The sequence below is a fragment of the Cervus elaphus genome, chromosome 7 (assembly GCF_910594005.1).
Source record: "Cervus elaphus chromosome 7, mCerEla1.1, whole genome shotgun sequence".
NCBI classification, from domain to species: Eukaryota; Metazoa; Chordata; class Mammalia; order Artiodactyla; family Cervidae; genus Cervus; species Cervus elaphus.
In genome coordinates this window covers 21048307-21069073 of record NC_057821.1, presented here as the reverse complement: position 1 = coordinate 21069073, position 20767 = coordinate 21048307, and the positions used below count along the sequence as shown (strand labels likewise).

The 20767-nt window shown below is 44.2% G+C and overlaps 1 protein-coding gene across 4 annotated transcripts in view; it reads left to right on the top strand.

Annotated features, from left to right (window-relative positions):
• Nucleotides 1–20767, top strand: part of ADGRF5 (adhesion G protein-coupled receptor F5) — a 108160-nt gene that overhangs the window by 16497 nt on the left and 70896 nt on the right. For 3 of the 4 annotated variants that reach the window (XM_043907669.1, XM_043907665.1, XM_043907668.1), the window contains exon 1: nucleotides 19145–19559. The exons of the other annotated variant lie outside the window; for it this stretch is intronic. The gene's annotated coding sequence lies outside the window, so the exon portion shown is untranslated. Of the gene's footprint in view, nucleotides 1–19144; nucleotides 19560–20767 lie in introns of those variants that run through there. 4 annotated transcript variants of the gene reach the window in all.

The following is a 20767-nucleotide window of genomic DNA, read 5'->3' as shown; positions in this document are numbered from 1 at the left end:
CTTTTCTTACAAGAGTAAGTATCTTCTCTTTAATTCAGCCCTGCTTCTGTTCAATCCAGATGCCTCGAGCTTGGCCATTCGGCTGACCCTGTTTACATGTGATTCCTACCCATAGGAAAGAATCACTAGTTAAAGGAGGGAGCAGTGAGTCTCTTGCTTTGATGATGTCTGAAAAAAATGGGGTAAAGGAAAAATAAGGTGAATTGCAGGGGGGTAGATAAGGGCCCCTGTGAAGTCCTTTGTGGTGGAATATGGCAGGTGCTCTCTAGGACGGTACTTCTCAGAGTGTAATTTGCACAAGAGTCGCCTAGAGAGTTTGTTGATGATTCTGGACTCTACCCTGAGATTCTGGTGGGAAGGCCTGAGAGTCCCCATTATTGAAACTTGCGGGCTTATTAAGCATTCTCCCCATAAGGATTATCCAGTCCAGGTGCTGATCGGTACCCACCAGGATGTTCCCTCATATGGTGTGAAGAGCAGTGGGCCCCAAGGTCTCACCCCTGGCTTTGAGGTGAAGGAGAGGAGAAAGCTTTCCTCAACCTCTTAGAGTCACTGGCTCCGTCTGAAACTTGGACTGACAAAGGCAGGTGAACAGGAGGAAAGTAACACATTTATTTAATACATTTCCCATGACAATGACTCCTTTATGAAGAAATGAAGACCTAAACCTGAGTGCTTCTTCTGTGGTAGGGCTGGTGAAGAGTGGTGAGTGGGGGAAGGCTAAGGAGGGACAGAGAGTGAGGAAGTGTAGCGAAAGCTTAGCAAGTCCTCTTTGCTCAGATTCTCCTCAGCATCCCTGGGGCAGAGACAGGGCACCTCTCCCATGAAGGTCTTATGATCTTCTTCAGAGTGGAAGGGCAGGGGAAGATCAGAGAGACTTTCCTGCTTCTGCCATTTCCTCAAACTCTCAAACTCTAAACCCCAAGATGCCATATTTGAGGGGAGAGTGTCCTGAACTCCATCAGAGAGCAACGCACCTCCCATGGCCCCATCCTACCACTTCTCTTTTTGATGGCAGCCTCCAAAGTGGCTCATTATCACTGGCCATCTAGATGCCTGATAGAACAGAAATTACAGATATATATAAGCACCAGTCAACAGGTAGTAGGATCTAAGGCCTGCAGAAAGCAGGGCAAGAGAGGAAGATGCTTTGAAGACGCACTGAGTATTGTTTTTCAGGCAAGAAGTTTCAAGAACAAGCATTGGAATTAGTTCTGCAGGGAACAAAGTGCCTGGGCTTCCCAAACACACAAAATTAAATTATAAATCATGTTGACTCATAAACTTCATGACATGTCTGGTTGTTGATAATGGAGGATCACCTTGCAACTAGGATGGTAACTAGAGGTAAGCATTTGGCTTGGGAAGTTGGGATACACATTTGAAAGGCAGAGGTGTGATAAGCTGACCTGCTTTGGTTAATACAGATAAGAAAAATTGAGGATCCAGTGGAAAATACAGTAACATGAGATTTGAGCCAATGAGGCTGGGGAGGGATGGCACGAGGGTCGGAAAGGGGATTTGGGGAAACATGTTAGAAAGAGTAGTGTGATGCCACCTCATCAACACACATGGACACATATACACACACATTCTTTATTACTTTTATATTTCTACATAGCATGTTTGTCCATCTGATGGATAACTTATTTATTTATTTATTGTCAATATTACTGTATCAGTCAAGGCCACACCAGGAAAGAAACCACACTCTCAAAGGTTCATTGGAAAGGTGTAGGCTTTTAGTCAACAGGGGACTTGCAGCACCAGGAAGCCCTTGATCACCTCCTGTAGGTCAGGAAAGGGTCAGAGGTTGGGGTGGGGTGTCAGAGAAGCCTGGCAAGACCTGTGGATGTAGAAGAGGGGGTTCCCCAGAATCTGTGGCTGAGGATGAAGCAATACAGCCACTGTCAAACTGTAGCCCAGCGAGGAGGGAGGGCAGTAGATCCCCAGCTCCACTTTCCTCCCATCCTACCATCTCCTGCTGGGATCTCCTGCTCGTCCAGATGACAAGGTGCTACAGGGTGTGGGGTGGATCTCTCGGGGCACAAAGCCAGGCATGCTCTTTCAGCTGGAATGAAGCTCCTTGGGGACAGTTGTATTTGTAACCACTTATCTCCAGGGTCTGCAATAGTGTCTGGTGTGCAGGTTTTTAACAACATCTGGTGAAGAAATGAATGATGCATGGCTTGGAAGAAGAGGCCTGGCATCTGATTATACACATCTGATACTAGTAAGTTATCCAGAAGTCCACTTTGCCCACTTCTAAATCTTGCTCTGTGAGCAGACAGACGTGATTCACAGTACCCTCATGGGTCCCAATGCTATACATCCAGCAGCACAATCGCAGGGGTCTCAAGGTTCACGCTCCAAGGTCTACAGATGCGAGGGGCACAGGAGGGGCTCACCCCCAGCTAACTACCCCCAGACAGGACAGAAAGGCTTTTGGACATGGGCTGCTCCAGTTCTTCCATTCTCATGGAGTCAGAGGCTCTGAGACCAGGTGTTCCAGACTGGCAGTAAAATGGGGATGAAAATTACTCGTCCCTCCCAGAAACATGAGGCTTGGCTGGGTGCGGACCCACCGTCTGGCATGGTGTAAACACTTAGCAGTAGCTGTAAGGATTGTTTCCTGTCTCTGCTCTTGAGAGAGGCATGGGACCTGCGGCAGGGGCTCTGTTTTCTGTGCTGGATCCTTGATCACGGAGAGGGTCAGGGAGAACAGGACAGCCCGTCCCAGAGGAGGCTCCGCCCATCCCCACGCAGAGCTTCCTGCTTCCTTCCTTCAGGGTTAAGTGGAGTGAAGCTGGTTTCCCTTCTGACTTCCGGGTCGGTGCCACACGCACACTTTTTTTCTCCAGGTGGCCTGGGGATGCTTAGAAGAGTACTGAGAAAGAGACTGTGCCATTCTTCTTTCCTCGGGGTCAGGCTCCAGATGGAGCCGAGATGAGAAGCATGTAGGGGACTCCTGGAAGATGAGCTTCCCTTGGAGAAGATGGGCATTGCCTCAGAGTCTGGGGACTCAAGTGGTCTTCCTTTGCTGGAGAGTCTCCTCCACTTCTGTTTGCTGGTGCCAAGTCCTTTCTCCAGCCCTTTGGGTCTGTATTTCTAATAGCACCACTCCAAGCTAAAACAGAAGAGGCAGGATAGGTGACCATCTAACCCCAAAGTCTCCTGTAGTTGTGAGACAAGTTTACAAGACACTCTGGAATCCAGGGCACAAAGGTGGATGGTGGGGAGAGGTTCCCCCAGGTGCAGGCAATAAGGTGGTACATGTCTGGGGAGAATTTAAGATCAATAATGAAACAAACTAAAATGATCACTGTGAAGTGGCAATTCCAAGCAATGCCAGTGACAAAATGCTCTTCCTAAAAAATTCTTTTGTTGGTCTAAGTTCTATATAATTACTGTGATCACAGGCAAGTTTCAGTAATAGAATCTAAGCTCCTAGTTACCATATTTGTATTACTTATCTTTTGATGAAAATTGTGTTCTGCGTAGAAGTTAATTCAGAAAACTCTGTCATATACTGGCTCCTGGCACACAGGGACTTCGCTACACATGCTGGTTGCAAGAATAAGTTCCTGATGGTTTGGAACTGTCTGAGGTCACTCCAACTGTGTCTGTGTGTGTATTATTCACTCAGTCACGTCCAACTCCTTGCGACCCCGTGGATGGTAGACCACTAGGCTCCCCTGTCCATGGGATTTCCCAGGCAAGAATACTGGAGTGGGTTGCAATTTCCTTCTCCAGAGGATCTTTGCATCTCCTGCATTGCAGGCAGATTCTTTATCATCTGAACCACCAGGGAAGCCCCCCCACAAGTGTCTCTATCCCCCTGCATTTGAACAGTATGCTGCCTTGCACACTGATCTGCCCCTACATTTGAAAAGCAGACTAAAAATAAGCCAAATTAGCATGATAATTGTATACACAAATAAACTGTACAACAGTTGCTTCAATTCTGTCATTCTATGGGACTTTACAAATTTTTATTTGTGTTTAAAATTTAAAACAGCAAAGGAGAGTACTACTAGCACAGTGTACTCATTTTGTTTGACAAATACAGATGTTAGCTCTCACCAAAATGTTTTACTGAAAATTAATGTTTCCGTGAAAATTTTTTTCTTTTTCAGTTGTTCTAAATCTACAGAATTAATCAAGAAAATAAGGATTATTACTGAAAATAGTGTTCCCATATAAAAGAGGGGAAAGTTAATAAAAGATCTGGTCCAGATGTCAAATATACTAGAGACTTCCATGGTCTAGAAATTGTGAGTGCTCATTGCTGCCTTCTTCAATCTGAATTTACAGTGCAGAGGAGTGTGTGTGATAAACGTGTATATGTGCATGTCTGTACCTGTATGTATGTGTGTATTCATTGGTTTAGGGGGGTTTAGGGAATATACACATGTATTCTCTCTCTTTGTCATTACACAATTCTTGGGAAATTCTATGATGCCAATCATAAAAGGATACTTAAATATTGCTCTTTGTATACATAAATATCCCTGGACAGGCATTTGATGTATAAGGAGATTCTGGCACTCAGGAAGGGACAGTATGGGAGAATTACTGATGAGGTCACCAACCCAAGGGCCGGAGGTCACTGATAAGAGTGCCCTTACTTAGTAAGGGTCTGTGAGTTTAGTCACTCAGTCCTGTCCAACTCTTTGCAATCCCATCCATGGGTAGCCTGCCAGGCTTCTCTCCATGGGGGTTCTCCAGGCAAGAATACTGGAGTGGATAGCCTATCCCATCTCCAGGGGATCTTCCTGACTCAGGAATCAAACTGGGATCTCCTGCATTGCAGGCAGATTCTTTACCAGCTGAGCTACCAGGGAAGCCCTTAGTGAGGGTCTAGCAGGTTCAAATAAAGAGCCCCAGGAGAAGGTATGTATGTGAACATCCCAAAGGATAAAGCACAAAGACCAGATCCTTCTGACCATAAATAAGATGGAAAAGGGAAAAACATTTGAGGAATTCAAGAAAACACTAAAAATATATGTGGTTTTCCCCCCGGTTATGTTCCAGGTCAGACAAGGCAAACGGAAGGGATGGGTCCTGGAATAATCATATAATTGTTAAAAGGTAGCTGTGTTTTGTGTACTATGCATCAACTCTAAAAATAGTTCAGTGGTCCCAAGAGGCTGGTTTTGAATTATAGAGGGTGATGTAGTTAGGAAAGGTCTTGAACTTGGAAACTTGGACTCATTGTTCTGGCCTGGGTCATGGAGTTGGAGGGGGCTGGGCAACCTCCATGCAGCGCAGCAACCTCTTGCTGGTGCTGGATAATTCCCAAGGGCCATAGCAGCCACCATGAACACCTTTCCCTTCATCTCTTAACTCTATCTGTGCCAGAAACACTCAAGAAGTACAGGCTAGAATCCAGGACAACTAAACTTTGGGTCTGCCAACCTGATCATCAAGCACACTGTTAGGTCGGACAGACTCTCAGAGTTTGCCATCATGGCATGAAATGGAACAGAGGAATTTCCAAAGAGATGGCTTATGCATGACTTCGATTTCAGGAGACAGAGAATTCCCTCAACCTCTGGGTAGGGCGCTCAAAAACCTAATGCTTTTCCCAATATTAAAACAAGTAAGTTGCTTTGAACAGGAGCTAGTTTATTGAGTAATATGCGTAATATCTGGTATGTGCCCTTCCATTTTCTTCAAAAGCGATTCACTTCCGGTAAAATAACCAGTGGTGTTCGCTGTCTGATGACGGACTAATCGCGCTAATGATGGACTAGCTTGTTTCCCCAAGGCTCAGTTATAAGACATCTGCACTCCACATCTCTGGGCTTTTAAAAGCACATTCTTCCTGCTCCCCAAGGAGCTGAGCTTCAGAAATGTTGATGGATTACCATTTGTGCTTCATTTTCCATCTTCATCACTCTTCCCCCCATTTTATGCTTCTCCTCCTGGAGCTTATTTTAGGCCCCTTCTCGGGGCTGGATTTGAGAGCCATTGTTGTTCACAGACACAGGCATCAGCCCAACCTTTTCCGATTTCTTTCAGAAATAAATGCTGTCATTGTGCCTGACATAATATGTATTCTTGAAAGAGCATTTTAAAAAGAATACATCATGGCTCCGAAGAACTGAGGGGAGGGGAGGCGGAGAGACCCGACTGTTAGATGTGAAGCAGCCTCGGAGCAGGGACACAGATGGAAGGCAAGAGGTGTCCCTGGGGGGCGGCCATCTTAGCACAGGGATGGCCTTCACTGGTTGACCAGAAGGTGATGCTGACCTAGTAATGTTATCTTTGTATTGTGGGTCTTGGGAAATTTATTGAGTGTCTCCTATGTGCTGAGGATTTCTAACTCTACCGTAAAAGTTATTTTCTCTCTTTGGTTAAGATGGTGGAGTATCTCCTGCTCAACCCCGCCCCCCAGCTGGTCCACACAGGGGGACTCCTGTAGCTTTATAAATGAGTGTGGGATCTTGGTGGGTACAGTGTGTTAGCAGTCAAAACCCCTCCGTGTCTATGCCCTTGAAAATAACGGATTCTCCTGACAGTGTATAATCCTAGTACTTGGAAAGGGATGAACCCATAAAATAAAATCTCCCCTTGATTCATTTAGTGATCAGAAAAGTATTCATTGAATACATACTATCTTCCTTGTCAAAGTTACTTATTATTTTGGTACAAATTTTCTTTTTTAAGCCCACCTTCAGATTCGTCATTTTTAACTAATAACTTTTTTTAAAACTAATAGTTAAAAAGTAGATTTTAAAGGATCTGTTCGCAAGAATTCAATTTTCTTTCTTAAATACATTAAGTTTCATGGACACCACTTGAATAAAATTCAGGGGTGGTGTCCACAAACTTGAAAGAGAAAAAAAATCTTTATTTTTTATTAACATCTAATTACTATTTAGGATTTCCTTTAATTAGGAACCTAAGTGACAAGCCACAGCTGTATTAACAGTACATATGACTTTGTCATCAAGAGATATCATTACTATGTTGCAGACCCTCAAAAATCTAGTTTATTCCTGTCTCTTCATAAAGTGTGTGATAGTTACTAAACCTGTCTCATTAAAACTTTTAATAGAATAGATTAAGAAAGAAGCAAATACATTACTGAATCACGTCATTTTAATATTTTGATAACTATATTTCAGTACTATTATTTTGCCTTGTAATACTATGTATTTGTTTTATGCATTTAAAAGCATTATTTTGAGAAGGAATCATAGACTTCACCAGATAGCCAAAAGGGTCCGGGGCACAAATTCTGATTTTGAATCTTACTGTAATAGTCCTTTCAGCCAAGGCCAGGGAGATCCAAGCTCTTTTAGTCTATGTCTAGAGATATCTTTTTCTTAAGATTTTTTTTTTTGACATGGACCATTTAAAAGGTATTTAGTGAACTTCTTACAATACTACTTCTGTTTTATATTTTGTTTTTTTTGCCATGAGACATGTGGGACCTAAGCTCCCTGAGCAGGGATCGAACCCGCACCCCCTGCATTGGAAGGGCAAGTCCTAATCACTGGACCATCTAGAAATATTTTTATTTTGCCCTCACCCATGAATGTTTTTTCAAGTGTAGAGCCAGGTGAGGCTACCCTGTAAGAGAACATAGGTGGAAAAGAACGCTGGGACCAGGGATCAGGCTAAATTTAGAGGGTAAATAGAGGAAGAAAGGCCTCCAAGGGGATGGAGAGGAGGGAGAAGAGGGAGGAGGAAGATCCGAAGTCTGGATGCCACAGAAGCCTGAAAAAAATGGGAGGAGGGAACAGCCAACTCTGTCACATGCTGGGTCAAGGATGATAAAAACAGCAAAGGCACCACTGACTGCGGCGACGTGGAAATGATGGTGACTGTCATGAGAGCCACCAGCTCAGCACTAGGGGAGGAAGATGGCTTTGACTGACGTAGAGGTCAGAGAAGGGACGTGGGGAAGTGGAGAGAAACGTTGATGTATTCAACTCTTTGGTCAAGAGTTGCTGTGAAAGGAGCAGAAAAATATTGCAGTCAGTGAGGAAAGAGATGTCAACGCAAGACATTTTAAGAGAGATTCTAGAGCATGTTTCTGTGCTTCTGGGACTGATCGGTGCTGAGGATGAAAGAGGAAATGGGCCTCAGAGCCAAGAGAAGAAAGAGGTGGGTCTTTGGGAAGAGCAGGTCTGAATCATCCTCTTACACCAGACAAAGGGATGATTTTAATGAATAAGCTGTTTGTCAGTCCTCAGGCACAGTTAAGAACTGCTCTCTGAAATATCCCCCTCTTTCCACGGTCCTCCACTTCTCTCTAACCCCACTACTCTCTTTAAAAAAAAAAATTTCATTAAGGTATAGTTGATTTACAGTGTTGGGCTTGTTTCAGATATACAGCAAAGGGAATCAGTTGTATGTATGCCCACTCTTTTTAAGACTCTTTTTCCATGTAGGTTATTACAGAGTATTGAGTAAAGTTCCCTGTACTGTGCAGTAGGTGCCTGTTAGTTATCTATTTAATATATAGTAGTATACACATGTCAATCCCAGTCTTCTAGTTTATCCCTCCTCCCTTATCCCATTGCCCTCTTGCTATCTCTGTGAGTGAAAGTTGCTCAGTTGAGTCCAACTCTTGGTGACCCCATGGACTATACATACAGTCCATGGAATTCTCCAGGCCAGAATACTGGAGCGGGTAGCCTTTCCCTTCTCCAGGGAATCTTCCCAACCCAGGGATCAAACCCAGGTCTCCTGCATTGCAGGTGGATTCTTTACCATCTGAGCCACCAGGTCATTTCCATATTAAAGCCTCATTGATGACTTAAACTAATTCAAGCTTATATGCAGCTTATTGGAAATGGACAACATGTCCACCATTCAAAGGCATTTGAGTCAGAGCACAGGTTGTTCTTTTGCTTAAAGCAATTTGTCTCTTAAAATATAAGTTTAGGAATTAAGGGCAGGAAGACAGGTTTTTTCTGTTGCCTCTCAAATCCTCCCACAGAGGTAATAGTCTATACTGCTAATGTCACCTGGCACCACATTTTTTTAGACCACCATGGTGCTCTTCACTACACTTCTGATTCAGCTATATCCAATATGATAGAAAGAACCATTTAACATTCTTTCTTGAAAGAATATAGGCACTGGAAAAATTGGGATAATTTATTTAGAGCTTTATTTCTGGTACTAGTTAAATTGTGGACCAAGCATCATAAAGAAAAGACTAAAAGATTAACACAAGCTTAACACTGTCTCTGTCTACTTAGAAATCATCACTCTATTTTAGGCATTAGACATAGGAATCAATCCCTTACCTGTACCTGGAGAATTGTCCCGATTTAGGTGAGAAGAAAAGGTATCTGAGTATCTGGAGAGGATCAGGGCAGGCTCCAGGGCACAATGTTAAGAGTCCTGCCTGGGAAGATGGAAGACCTTGATTCTAAATCTGTCTCTGATACTAATGGGTTCTATGAACTTGGTGAAGCCTCTCAATTCCCTCTAGCATGGTCCCTGGGAAGAATGATCACTAGGCCACCTTGGCTCTAAAATCCTTTGATTCTGATTTCTCTCCTATCATGGATGACTCTTCAGTTCATATTTGTCTGGTGGCCTTGGCATCATGGCTGTTCACTCATTGACTTGATACATTTGGAGGTAGTTATTTCTCCAATCAAAGGCAAAACTGGGGTAACCTCTGTTTTGGTGTCAGAGGAAGCGCCAAGGCCCTGAAAACAGTAAAGAGCCCTGGTCTGCATGGGAGGCACCTTAGGGGAACGGAGACTTGCGGCCCCAAACTATGGTCTGCTAGATGTTAGCAGGTTCCCTCACTGCTGCCTGAGGTATGTGAAACCTGCTGACACAGGTTTCTGCACCCACGACCCACAACAGAACAGCAGACGTCACAAGAGGAGTGACCATCCAGTGTTTGTGAGCAAAGGAACTTGCACACTTGAGACCAAATGCAACTTCCTTCAAAACAGCTTCCTTCCCAGACCAAGACCAAAGGGCATACCCATGTCCCCAGACACTCAGCTTGTCTCCATGATCCTCACATGGCAGGGCGAGGAGGAGTCAGTGACAAGTGTGGTCAGTCCGTAACTCTGACATCATACCCACCATGACTGCGGCATGTGGGTGACATATGTCATTTCATGGGCATCAGTGAGCACTTTTTGCCACGTGGTATGTCACCTCTGAGAGCTAAAGGTGGAATCTGAGGGCTACACATGGTTTCAGGCCATCGCTGGTAAACCCTCCATAAGAAAAGGTTGAGACAGGTCAACAAAGTTCAAGAGAAGGCTGTTGAGGGCACCTCTATGGAGCTGTGTCCTGAATCTGCCTCCATTCCCCCTCTATCCTGTCTCTCCCTCTTTAAAGAAAAGGCAGGAAAGGTAGTCTTTGCAGTGATCCAAAACAGGGCTTCGCTTCGAGGGTGCTTTGGATTTCTGGCCAAAGCTGGTGCCATCACTGGAGACGTAAGGTGGGTAGAATATGGCTGTCAACTGTATCCAATTGGGCCAAAAGATGGAAAACTTTACAGCAAAACTTTACAGCAAAGCTTCTACAGGAAAGCTACTACAGCAAAATAAGTCTCTGAAAGATATGCACACCAAGAATGCGTAATAAATCTGTCCATTGGTGGAATGGGTCCAGTAACAGCAAGTGCAAATAAAACCTAAAAGGCCACAGCTGAGCACAAATATGACCAAGTCCAATTAGCAGAGACTCTGCCAAGATATACACACAAAAGATAAGAATTAGCCCATTTGTATACTATAAAACTGCCCAATTATTTGTTGGTTCCTTCCTTGTATAAGGACAAGTCAGTGCCAGAAGGGAATTTTCCTGGCCTCACTATAGCAAATACCAAAAGAGAGCGGACCCTGGGCCACATTGGGTCAAAAGGGTTGCCAACATCTGGTTATGAATTAAAAGGGGAAAAAAAGGCTACTCTGTCAAAATGTGGAAGTTTATTTTGCAAGTGGAGGCTTCGTGGACTTTTGTATACCCTTCTGCTGGGTATATACTAATATTGTGGCTTTCTTAACTTTGTTTGCATGTTAAACTTTCAAATACACTTCTTTAATGAACCAAATATGCATCTCTGCCCTCAGGAAGCTCGCACAGTAGTGGAGGATTGGAAGGTGGAGACAACCAGTAAAATATTAATAAATAAGTACATTATAGTGTATTAGAGGGCTTCCCAGGTGGCGCTAGTGGTAAAGAACCCACCTGCCAGTGCAGAAAACATGAGAGACATGTGTTCAGTCCCTGGGTTGGGAAGATTCCTTGGAGGAGGGCACAGAAACCCACTCTAGTATTCTTACCTGGAGGATCCCCGTGGACAGAGGAGCCTGGTGGGATATAGTCCATGGTGTCGAGAAGAGTGGGACATGACTGATGTGACTTGGCACACATGCACAGTGTATTAGAAGTGATATATGATATGGAAAAAATTCATCAGGGGAGGGGGTTGGGAGGGCTGAAATGTGACATGTGGTCAGGGAAGCCCTCACTAAGGAAACAGTGTTTGGAGCAAGGTAAGAATGAGGTGAGAGAGTGAGACAGGAGGATATCTGAGCTAAGAGCATCCAGGCAGAGGGAACAGCCAGTGCCAAGACTCTGGGATGGAACATGGTGACTCACAGGGAGGTCAGCAGAGCTGGAGCAACATGGAAAGAAGAAGAGGAATTAAGTGAGACTATAGTTGGGAGGAGCAGGGGGTGCCAGTGGTGTAGACCTTACAGGCTACTGAAATGACTTTGCCCTTGACAGTGTGAGATGAGAGCAGCAGACAACTGAACACGGGTGGACATTACATAGTTTATGTTCTACGAAGACTGTTCTAACTGCAGCCTTACAGAGGCCAATCAGAGGCAATGATAAGCATCCAGTCAAGAAATAATGATGATGGCTAAGCAGAACATGGCATCTGGTCCCATCACTTCATGGGAAATGGATGGGGAAACAGTGGAAACAGTGGCTGACTTTATTTTTTTGGGCTCCAAAATCACTGCAGATGGGGACTGCAGCCATGAAATTAAAAAACGCTTACTCCTTGAAAGGAAAGTTATGACCAACCTAGATAGCATATTAAAAAGCAGAGACATTACTTTGCCAACAAAGATCCATCTAGTCAAAGCTATGGTTTTTCCAGTAGTCATGTATGGATGTGAGAGTTGGACTGTGAAGAAAGCTGAGTGCGGAAAAATTGATGCTTTTGAACTGTGGTGTTGGAGAAGATTCTTGAGAGTCCCTTGGACTGCAAGGAGATCCAGCCAGTCCATCCTAAAGGAGATCAGTCCTGGGTGTTCACTGGAAGGACTGATGCTGAAGCTGAAACTCCAATACTTTGGCCACCTCATGTGAAGAGTTGGCTCATTGGAAAAGACCCTGCTGCTGGGAGGGACTGGGGGCAGGAGGAGAAGGGGACGACAGAGGATGAGATGGCTGGATGGCATCACCGACTCGATGGACACGAGTTTGAGTAAACTCTGGGAGTTGGTGATGGACAGGGAGGCCTGGCGTGCTGCAATTCATGGGGTCGCAAAGAGTCAGACACGACTGAGCGACTCAACTGAACTGAACTGAAGCAGAAATAGAGACACAGATGTAGAAAACAAACATAGTGATGCCCAGAGGGGAAGGGAGTGGTGAACTGGGAGTTGGGATTGACACATATACACTATTGATACTGTATATGAAATAGACAACTAATGAGAACACGCCACACAGCCCAGGGAACTCTACTTAATGCATTGTGGTGACCTGAATGGGCAGGAAGTCCAAAAGGGCAGGGTTATATGTATGGCTGGTTCTTTTTGCTGTGTAGAAACTAACACAACATTATAAAGCAACTATGTGCCAATAAAAATTTATTTTAAAAAGGGATAATGATGGCTTGATGAGAGTGATAGCAGTGAAAGAGGTAAGAAATGCCCAAACTTGAATGTGTTTTGAAGGTAGAACTCACAGGATTTGATGGCAAATTAAATACAAAGTGTGCAAGGGAGGACTCCAGGATGAGTCACAGTTTCGGTCTGGGTTACCTGGAAGGATGGAGATGCCTTTTACTGAAATGAGAGAGACTGTTGGAAAAGGTGGTTTGGTAGGGAAAATCAAGAGTTTTGTTTTAGACCTGCTCAGTTGGGGATCTTATTGAAGATCCAAGTGAAGATAGCAAGTAGGCAGTTGGATATATGGGTCAGGAGTGCAGGAGCGAGGTCTGTGATCAAGGTAGATATTTGGAAGTCATCAGCACAAAAATTTAAACCATGAAACTGGTGGAGATCACCTGGGGAATAAGGGTCCACAGAGAGGAGTTCCAAAGACTGAACCATGGGACACACCAGCATTAAGAGGAAAAGCCAGCAACAGAACGAGGTGAAGAGGTTTCCTTTTGTTTGCCTTTTTAAAAAATTTTATTGGAGTATAGTTGATTTACAAGGTTGCGTTAGTTTCAGGTGTATGGCAAAGCTATTTGGTTATAGATATACACATATTCGGGGCTTCCCTGATGGCTCAGCAGGTAAAGAATTCACCTTTGATGCAGGAGACACAGGAGATGTGGGTTCAATTCCTGGATCAGAAAGATCCCCTAGAGGAAGGACATGGCAACCCACTCCAGTATTCTTGCCTGGAGAATCCCATGGACTGCGGAGCCTGGTGGGCTACAGTCCAAAGGGTCACATAGAGTCAGACACAACTGAGTAACTGAGCATGCACATGCATACACAGTCATTCTTTTTCAGACTCTTTTCTCAAATAGGTTATTATAGAATATTGAGTAGAAGTCCCTGTGCTATACTGTAAGAGCTTGCTGGTTATCTATTTTATATATAGTATTGTATGTATATTAATGACTCCTAATTTATCCCTCCCCCCAACATTTCCCCTTTGGCAACCAAATTTTTGGTTTTGAAATATGAGAGTTTGTTTCAGTTTTGTAAATAAGTTAATTTATACCATTCTTAAAATTAGATTCCACACATGAGTGATATCATGTATTTGTTTTTCTCTGGCTTACTTCACTTACTATGATAATCTATAGGTCCATCCATGTCACTGCAGATGGCATTATTTCATTGTTTTTTATTGCTGAGTAGTATTCTGCTGTATATATGTACTATATCTTCTGTATCCATTCATCTGTTGATGGACATTTAGGCTGCTTCCCTGTCTTGGTTATTGTAAATAGTGCTGCTATGAGCAGTGGGGAGCATGTATCTTTTCAAATTATGGTTTTCTTTGGATATATATCCTGAAGTGGGATTGCTGGGTCATAGGGTAGTCCTTTTGATTGCTTTTCTGGATCACCTAGGACATGCCAACACTGAGCGAGGATCTGGGCATACAATACATAAAACAAGGCCCAGCCCTCAAGGCTTTTACAGTCAATGCATTAAAATGATCATTTGAGTGTAGTGTGGACCTGCAGAAAGACACATACCTGCTAGTTGGGGGTCAGAGAGAAAAAAATACCTGACTCAGCCTGGGAGGAGTGGGAAGGTCTTTGGAAGAAATAACATCTGCTACTTAACTGAAGATTAAAAGTTAGCCAGATGAAGAAGGGGGAAGGGCAAAATCGTGACACAGCTTGGAATGTTCCAGGAAAGACACGTTTACCTGGTACTTACATTTCTGCCTGAGCAAATAGCTCTGTCTCCAGCGGGGCTAACCCCTGCAGTCCTAAGTGATGCCTCATACTAATACAAATGTCGAGAACACGACTAGATGAATTAGTTACTCAGGCTACACCATCGCAGTCAGGCGGAAGTCTGGTTTCGACTTGCCACCAACTCCAACATCTTAGAACTCAGACAAGGGCTCTTTCCCAGTGAACAGCAGCTGTCGCTGAGACAGGGCAAAGTCTTCCCATCAGCTCTGGCCTCTGGGTTGCAGCCGAGACCATCTGGTGGTTCCATTTTTTTATTGGTCTTTGTTTTCATCGTGAAGAGAGTGCCACGAGCACAGCATGTTCCTAGCAACACACAGCACAGTGGGTGAGAGAGGAATTGCTCCTCAGGGAGGCACGCGGACAGCCACCTTGACAACGCCCAGGCCGACGTCAGAGTCGACGGCGCCCCACAACCCGAGGCAAACAGGAAGGAGACAGCATTTTTCAAGTGTGAACCCAGGATCTGACTCTGACAGCAGGGTGTTTTTTAAGGCAAGAGGTATCCAAGTCAAGGTCCGTCACATTGTTCCTCTCACTTTATTGAAGGACCATTGCTTTACATGTTGTGTTAGTATCTGCTGCACAACAAAAAGAATCAGTTATTTATATCCATATATCCCCTCCATCTTCCCTCCCTCCCTCCTTCCCGCACCTCCCCATCACCCCTCTAGGTCATCCCAGAGCACTGAGCTGAGCTCCCTGTGTTGTCTAGCAGCTTCCCACTAGCCATCTATTTTACACTTGCTAGTGTATACATGGGGCTTCCCTGGTAGCTCCGCTGGTAAAGAATCCTCCTGCAATGCAGGAGACCCCAGTTCGATTCCTGGCTCGGGAAGATCCCCTAGAGAATGGACAGGCTACCCACTCCAGTATCCTTGGGCTTCCCTGGTGGTTCAGATGGTAAAGAATCTGCCTGCAGTGCAAGAGACCTGGGTTTGATCCCTGGAGGAGTGCATGGCAACCCACTCCAGTATTGGTGCCTGGAGAATCCCCATGGACAGAGCAGCCTGGCAGGCTGAAGTTCATACGGTTGCACCGAGTCCGACACGACTGAAGCGACTATGCAGTGGTGTATATATGTCACTCCTAATCTCCCAGTTCATCACACTCTCCCCTTCCCACCCTGTGTCCACATGTCCGTTACTCTGTGTCTCTATTCCTGCCCTGCAAATAAGCTTGTCTCTATCATTTTTTTTTTAGATTCCACATACATGTGTTAATATAAAGTGCTTCTCTCTGATTTACTTCACGCTGTATGACAGACTCTAGGTCCCTCCACGTCTCTATGAATGACCCTCTTTTCTCATGGTCTTCGAGCTTTCCTCTCCCGGACTGGGTAAACTCTGCTACCAGACATTCAATCCTCCTTTGCAATTACTTACCAAAGCTCTCAGCCTGCAACATTCTTTTAGTGACAACCCCCCTTTCTTGGGGAGTATAATTGCTTTACAATGTTGTGTTAGTTTCTGCTGAACAACTAACTGGATCAGCTATATGTATACATACATCCCCTTTTTCTCGAACCTTTCTTTCACCACCACCCCAATTCCATCCATCTAGGTCATTACAGAGCACTGAGCTGAGCTCCCTATGCTATACAACTGGTTTTCCTCCTATGTTTTCTTCATTCCTTCCAACACAGCTGGTGTCATTCATCTACACTTAGACTAATCCACTCACGTTACCCCCAAAGGAACCACATCTCATGACAGAGACAAGAAGATATATTTTGGAGGTATCTTCAAAGTGCCAGTCTGTGTGGAACCAGAGGCAAAGCCAGCAGAAAGCAAAGACAGAGGCAGTGCCAATTCCCTCCATGTTATTACAACAAAAATCTCTTTCCTGCAGAAATAATATTTTTGTTGTTCAGTCACTAAGTCATGTTTGACTATTTGTGACCCCATGGACTGTAGGCTCCTCTGTCCTTCACTATCTTCCAGAGTTTCCTCAAATTCATGTCCATGGAATTGGTGATGCTATAATAACAATAGCCAACACTTAACACATGCTTATTAAGTGCCAGGCACTTTCATAAGCATTTTTACAGGTGTGGAACTCATTCAATCTTCCCTACAACCCTGAAGTCATTCTTATTATTACTCTGATTTTGCAGATGAGAAAACCAAGGCACGGAAAGATGAAATAACCAAGTAAGTTTCTGAGGAGCTATGAGTGGGCAGATCTGGTGTCCACGTGATTAACCCCAGGTTACTCTGCGTTTTCAAGACCCAAGTGTTTTCTACTACTTATATTTAATATTATAGGTTTTTACTGTAAAAATGAATCTGGAATATCTTTGTCCATTTTATATAGAAAAAGTCAATACCGCAAATGTTTAGCAGAAGAAATTTGGAATACAGTAGACCCTTGAACAACATAGGGTTTAAGGGTACCCATCCCTGGACAGCTGAAAATCTGCACATAACTTTACAATTATCACTCTGTATCCTGGTTCCACATATAAGGAGTCAACCAAGCAACTGTGGATCATGTCATACAGTTGTATGCATTTAGTGAAAAAAATCAGCATGAGAGTAGACCCACGCACATTGTTCAAGGATCAACTGTATTCTAAAATATGATTTAAGCTCTTTGACTCTGTGTGTATGTGTCTTACTATTTTATTTATTTATTGGCCAAGGGTAGTATTTTACTAATTTTTTTATAGAATTATTTTTTAGTTGAAGTATATTTGACTTACTGTGTCATGAGTGTTTTCTATAGAAAGAAAAGATTTAGTTTTCATAGTGATTCACCACTTTACTATAGGTAAGGCAATTAGTACTGGATTAAATAATAAGGCCCTTTATTGTGCCAGGTGATTCAGGGGTAAAGAATCCTCCTGTCAATGATCCCTGGGTTGGGAAGATCCCCTGGAGGAGAAAATGGAAACCTACTCTAATATTCTTGCCTGTGAAATTCCGTAGGTAGAGGTGGGCCACAGTCCATGGGGTCACAAAAGAGTTGGACATGAGCATGCACAGACATTGTGCCAGTGATAGTAAATCCAGAGTGATATACATCCACATCTGGCCACATGTCTAAGCATATCCCAGGGTCCAGCAAGGAGAATGACGTCACTGCACTTTAAACCTATCACAGTGCACCCCTGAGCACATAGCCAGGCCCAGGCTGGCAGCAGAGAGGAGGTGAAGGGTCAGCGATTGGGGGCAACCACCACCATCTCCCATGCTGGTGTGGAATGGGCAGGAGAATACAATTGAGAATCAGTACCAAGAAGTAGAATAATAATGTGGACTTGGCAAAAAAATTCATCTGGGTTCCTCCATAAGAGGTTGCAGAAAAACTCCAACAAAATGTTTGCCAATCCAGTATTTTGAAGGTTCATCCTCATTTTGCCAAACACTTCACCCTTGTCCCCAGACTGGATATGACAATTAGTTGCTGACGTGCCTACAGGATGAGAGCTCTGACTGGAAGGGAAGGCCGGCTAGGAGGAAAGGAGATGATGTGGGACAGGGAAGATCTGTGAGCTTGGAGGACTAGAGTCCAGGTCTCCAGTTCTGGAGTTCCTCCTCCTTGCCAGGCTTTTATCAGAGCCTTTGCAGCCTCAGCAGTATTATTATTCCACTTTTACCCATAATAAAACTGAGTCTCAGTGAGGTCTCATAACATCTCCAAGACCACAGAAATAGGAATCAGTGACCCTATGGTTTGAATCCTTGCAGTCTGACTCTGGGGTCCTTGTACTGATACACTGTCCTGACATTAGGAGGGTATCTCTCAATGCAGTCTGGGGATGCCATTTTTACGGGGGCACTTACAATGCAGATTCCTGGGCCCTAGGCCAGGGCCCATTCACCAGGCTTTCTGTGGGCAGGGCTTCAGAGTAGGAAGTTGAAGAGTATTCCACACACAGAGACATTTAAGAACAATGAGGTGACCGTTTGTCACTTCCCATCTGTGTTCTGACCTTGGGCAAGTCACTGTTTCTCCCTGGATCTCAGTTTCCTTGCTTGCAAAATGAGGACAGCTAGGTCACTTTCATCTCAAGAACTCTAACTCTAATTCATCTTTATTTTTTACTACAGTATAATTGCTTCATCTAATTCATCTTTAAACCCAACAAATCAACTGCAGCCTGCCTTTTTCCATGTATCTCCTTATCTTTAGACATTAGTGTTAACTGAGACAATAGGTTAAATGTTACAGAATTTGTAATTTGATGCACAAATATTCACAGAGTTTCCCTGGAAAATCTGGAAGAACTACATACCTCTGAATGTGGTGTATTTGAAGGGCAGCCCTCCCTAAAACCCAGGGCTAGGACCAAATGATTTCACTAGGTCTTCCCACTTTCAGGACTTTTAAAATCTCTGATTTCTTGGTACTGCTAGAAATGATGCTCACTGATCATTTTAATTTTCTTTCCACTCTGAAAACACAATCTCATTTAGTGGGCATCTTTCAAAGGTTTAAACCAGGCATCCTACACTGGCCATAAGCTCAACCCCATCTGCGGACTCTCTGGTTTCGTTTTTTGAAGTTTTTTCTCTGAAGAAAGGAAAGCAAGGATTAGGGGCTTTGGCCAAACAAGTCTAGCTACTCAGTGAATAGGTTTCCAGATAAGAAGGATCTGAAGGACTTCCCTTGGGTGTGAGGGAAATAGCACACACCATCTGGGGAAGAGGACCAGGAAATCACTTCTTGTTTTCAAACAGCGGCGAGCTGTCAGGGATGGCTGTGTGAGGCTGGGAGGCTCACGGCAGGGAGGCACCGGTCAGAGAGGAGGCTGAGCTTGGCTCGGAGCTCCCAGTCCTGTCTGAGCCCTCCTCATGAGCCCAGCTTGGCTCTCCCTTCATCGAGCATGAGGCTGCGGGGCGAGTGGCCTCGTAGCAGAGAGCTGGAAGTTTGCTAGACGTCTGATCAGAGCCGGAGCCAGCCTGGGGACGACAGTTCTGGGCAGGTAACAGGCATCTCTCCTCCTGGGGTTTGTCTCTCTTGGTAGCAAGACCTCAGGAGCACCTAGGTCACTCTGAGGCTCCTTTTAAGGCACTTTTCAGTTACAATTCTATTTTCTGTGGCTGTAACTTGTATGTTGCGAGCACAAAGCATGGCTGGCCAGGGGCATTGGGCGTGCGGCTGTTGGTCAAGTTGATGAGACTGTGTTTAGGAAGATGGAGTGTCAGGCAGTGAGCTGGGGGTACTTTTAGGATTTCCTCTGTAATAAGAAGAGCTTTCCGTTTTCTTTCTTTTTAATGAGTTTTCCCATCCCTGAGCCAGAAAATATCATAGAGACCAAAGCGTTCGTGAATTGCTTGCTGTGAATTTCCATGCCAGGCAGCCAGGGAGACTACCCTGCGTGTAGCAGGAGGTGTGCAGATATCCTCTGGTCCTAGGCAGTCTGGAAACGTAAAATGTAGGCTACCGCCTTCCTCCCCCAACTACTGAATCAAGCGGGGTTTGCAAGTCAGCTCTGGGAAGGAGGGCAGATAAAGCACTAGCATCAAGAGCAGGCAGGCTTGCCTCAAGTGTTCTAGAAAGGAGGAGTTGCCCTACGGTGTGTGATTTGCTTCAACTGTGTTTTCTCGTACTTTGTAGAAAGCCGGGTCATACCACTTCACCGCAGCTCAGCTTTTCCCTTCGTAAAGAGCTAATGTTTCTGGACTTTCATTTTTGAATGATGAATGTAATGCATGGTTATATTCTTACTGTAACAGAATAAGTCTCACAGTTTTTCAAACCCCGCACGCCCCATATGCATTAGTTTCCTTCCCTCCCCCATGTTATCCAATCAATTGTTTGCCACGTATCTTACCAGTTAAGTGACTGATTTTTTTGTTTTCCCAGCTCTTAAGGCAAGTCAGGGCACTTAGGAGTACAAGAAATTCTCATTGTCAGATCCATGTATTGGTCTTCTTTTTTTTTTTTTAGATCCATGTATTGGTCTTTAACAATACCTTCCCCTCACTGTAAAGAAAAAATAATACATGGGGAATGTGAGCAGTTATTTTAATATTTAGCAAAGCTTGAAACAGTTTTTTTCATTTTTACCATTGTTATTTATGCGTTGGTTTTGGCTTGGACAATGCATAGTACTTGTACCAACCTCCCAGGGATGAAATTCTAGATTTTTCAACTAGTAGTTTGGACTTCTCTCTTGAAGTCCATCAA